The sequence below is a fragment of the Pleurodeles waltl genome, unplaced genomic scaffold (assembly GCF_031143425.1).
Source record: "Pleurodeles waltl isolate 20211129_DDA unplaced genomic scaffold, aPleWal1.hap1.20221129 scaffold_39, whole genome shotgun sequence".
Taxonomy (NCBI): domain Eukaryota; kingdom Metazoa; phylum Chordata; class Amphibia; order Caudata; family Salamandridae; genus Pleurodeles; species Pleurodeles waltl.
Window position 1 is genome coordinate 2131578 of NW_027150097.1, and position 4158 is coordinate 2135735.

At 44.5% G+C, this 4158-nt stretch overlaps 1 non-coding gene across 1 annotated transcript; it reads left to right on the forward strand.

Moving 5' to 3' along the window:
* Nucleotides 1-457: 457 nt before the first annotated feature.
* On the forward strand, nucleotides 458-529 carry TRNAC-GCA (transfer RNA cysteine (anticodon GCA)). The gene has a single exon. It is a non-coding gene; the product is annotated as a tRNA-Cys (tRNA).
* The last annotated feature ends 3629 nt before the right edge of the window (nucleotides 530-4158 follow it).

Genomic DNA, 4158 nt, shown 5'->3' on the forward strand with positions numbered 1-4158 from the left:
AAATAATAATCCTCGGGTGCGACGCACCCGAGGATTTATTAATGCCCTTCCTGGTGTCGGCCACTGGTCGTGACCCGCACCAGGGAGGGTGTGTGGGCGTCGGCCACTGGCCGACGCCCGCACTTAAGAGGTTAAGCTCCTGGTCCTATGTTCTTTGCCCCTCCCCCCCTCCACCCCACTGTGTGGTCTTTGAGGGTGTGATACTAACTAACCCCATTGTTCCGCTTTAGCCATTTCACCCGGAGAACGAGGCGTCTCCAGGTGTTAAATAAAAAAATAAAAAAAATAATAACGAGGATTGGATTTTACATACATTCGGGGTGCGGCTTGAAGCAGGCGATATCAATGGTTAAACAATGACCGGGAGAGGGGTGATATATAACTGAAAATACAGACATGTACTGCATGCTGGAGCACACTCGACATATATGAGTACGTGGCTACGTGCAGTGTATATGGGGATATAGCTCAGTGGTAGAGCATTTGACTGCAGATCAAGAGGTCCCTGGTTCAAATCCGGGTGTACCCTGACATCATTTTTTGCAAAACATCTCTTGAAAGAGTAGTTTTTTACTCTGAAAACTGCCTCAGGGGTTATAGTTGTGGCTTTGCAAAATAAAGTGCTGTAAATTTAAATGTCACGGGAGCCTGCAAGCATATGTACTCTCTAGACTGGAGTGTTTACTAAGCGATACGTCACTACGCCTTAGCAACAAAAACGTCTAAAATAAGTATTTCCAAGCTGCTCAGTTTACGAATTTCAACCTAAGTCACACCTAGAAACAGCAACACCGCACTAAAAATTCACTTTAGGCGAGGACTAAGGAGCCCACAACTGAAATTAAGAGAAAAGGTTTTTTTTGTTTTTTTTTGCCAACAGAAGCATTTATATCGTTCCTGGTAATTATTTTATGGCTCAAGCCAATCATTTCAAAGTTTAATAAAACCGACCACCCTTGAGCTTCAGTGTGTAAAATGCTTTCAAATATAAATAAAATATACTATAAAACATATATTCTGTTCCCTCCTTCGGTGGGTGAACTGAGAGGTGGACCCAGTCCATTTGTGAGGTGCAACCCCAATCTTTAGTAGGTTGTGCGTTGTGCTGCCCCTCTTAGCATGTGAATCTGCACCTTGTGAAGGGAGGTGGCCCTGTTTTTCATCGTGTGACAAGTGCAGTGCTTAATTTGAGCCAGTGGTTGCTGGTGGGGGCGACCGGCCCTTATTTTTGAGGGCCGGCATTTATTTTTCTGCATCAGGCATTTACTGCGAGCAAAAGACACATATAGGAAAGACAGAACGAAGAAAGAGGGAAGAGCGTCACAAAGGGAGAAAGCAGAAAGCTGCAAGAGTGATCTGAAGGGCAGGGAGTGGCTGTAAATAGACTAAAGAAGCTCGAATTTGCTTCAGGATTACGCTGCCTCAGTATTCTGTGCTCACACTTTTAAATGCAGCAGCTGTGTGTGTCAGAGGAGAGGTTTGGGCACCGGCACATTTTTATTTACAAATTAACCACTGGACAAGTGCTGCTCCTCTTTGAAAGAATGTGCTCTTCCTCTTAGCAAATGTTCATTGTTTTATGCACTTATGCAACATTAAAATATCATCAACTTTCATGCAGCAGTAAAAATTAGGATTTGGACTGGGTGGGACTGGACAGTCTGTCACTCTGGCATTTTCCAGTAGGCTTCAGGCTAGGGGTTTCCTTTGCTAAAGACATCTTGCTGACTTTCAGAAAGTTGACTTAAGAATGCATTCTGCCCGTTGATTACCATTGACTTTGTGGTTTGTAACTCACATTTTCTGGCTTTCTATTTTCTGGCTGTATTTGCATCTCTAGTTTCTGTTTGTCCCTCCTGTTACCTAAACCATGTTTACTGTATCCTTCCATGAACTCCCTTTCTGTAAGCAGACCTTCACATTTTCTTCTTATCTTGTCACGTTTACGGTGCTAACAAAAGTCAAATGTCAGATGCTGTCTTTCCTTTTCTTTCTCTTACTTTAAAATCAGAGGATTTATGTAACAATCTTGATAGATACTGGGGGGGTAGGAAATAAGTGATTTTTCTAGCATGTGACAATATTTAAATGAACTGAGTATTTCAAAATATGTCAGAATTAGTAACATCAAATGAAGCACATGTTTCGTTCTTTCTGAAGAGTGTTGGGAACAAATACTATAATATTGTCAAAACAAATCATTACACTAGGTCAGCGGTTCCCAACCTTTTAACTTCTTTGGACCCCACAATATCATTACTCATCATCATTACCTGGGGACCCCCACTGAATCTTTATTGGAATCTGGGGACCCCCCACTGAGTTATTACTGAAAGCTGGGGACCTAAACTGTTAATATTATTTCATTTTCTAAGCAGTTGCGGACCCCTTGAGGAGGCTTCATGGACCCCAGGGGTCCCCGGACCACAGGTTGGGAACCACTGCACTAGGTGATGCAATTTCCACACATTTCCATTTGTGCACTGTATAGTTTTATTAGTAAAGATGTATGTCTGTGCAAATGTAATAGTAATTTCAATTGAAAATGTGCTGTCTGTAATGGCAGTGCCCTACCTTACCATGCATACTCCACTCTACGCCACTCAACTCTACGCTGCACCACTCTACATCGCTGCACTCTACTTTGCACCACTGCACATTGCACGGCTCCACGCCACTGCACTTTGCACCTCTCCACTCTACGCCACTACACTCTATGCCACTTCACGCTACGCCTCTCTACTCTACCCTGTCCACCCTACTCTATGCCAATGCACTCTTTGCCACTCTACTCTACTCCACTGCACTCTTTGCCACTGCACTCTACACCACACCAGTCTAGGCCACACCAATCTACTTTGCACAACTCCACCCTACGCCACAGTACTCTACTCCACTCTGCAAAGATGTACACTACGCCATTCACACTATGCCAATACACTTTAAGCCAATGCATTTTACTCAGTAACACTCAACTCTATACCCCTGCACTCTATGCCAATCCACTGTATTCCACTCTAATCTACTTTGCACCATTGCACTCTATGCCACTGCAATCTACACCACTTTATGCCAATACACTTTATGCCATTCTATACAACTGCACTCTACCGTGCACCACTCCACTCTCTGCCACTTCACTCTACTCTGAAACAATCTACTCCACGCCACTGTACTCTACACCACTGTACTCCACTCTGTGTCACTTCACTCTATGCCACTGCACTCTGGGCCACTGTAATCTCGACTGTTGCACTCTATGTTAATGCACTCTACACAAATGAACTCTGTCACTGCACTCTATGCCACTGAACTCTACTCTACATCACTGTACTCTACGCCACTGCTCTCTAAGCCACTCTTCTCCATTCTGACACTGTACTCTGCAACACTGCACTCTCCGCCAATGATCCCTATGCTAGTCTACTCTGCACTCTATGCTACTCTGCTTACCCAACTGCACTCTATGGCACTACACTCTACAGCACTATACTCTACTCTGCACCACTTCATACTACTCTATTCTGCACTACTCTATGCCACTGCACTCTCTGCCACTCAGCTCTGCTCTACACTCTACGCTACTCAAGTCTACTCTGCGCCACAGCCCTCCTCATCTCTCAACTATATGCCACTCCACTCTGTACCACTCTACACCACTCAAATCTACAACACTGCATTCTAAGGCGCTATATTGCATGCCGCTGAATTCAATGCCATTGAACTCAATATCACTGCACTCTATGCCACTATACTCTGCAACACTCTGCGCCAATGCACTCTACACCAGTCCACTCTACTCTTGCCACTTCAGTATATGCCACTCCACACCATGCCACTTCAATAAATGACACTCTCTACCACTGCACTCTACAACACTCTACTCCATTCTTCGCCATTCCACTCTACAACACTCCACATGACTCTCCTCTATGCCACTACCTTTTAGCCATGCTGGACAGCAGCCAAACTGGTGTACAACTTGGCTAAAACAAATTGGCAAAGCCAAAAGCTCTTTCATATGCGAGCCTATTGGCTTTGCCAATGCTTGAATATATGGCTGTAATGACCCAGCCATCAAAGCTCCCAACCTCCGATGCTAGTCGTGGCCTCTTGCAGGGTGCAGCTACTTTCAAAATTTTGCGAGGGCTGATTTTG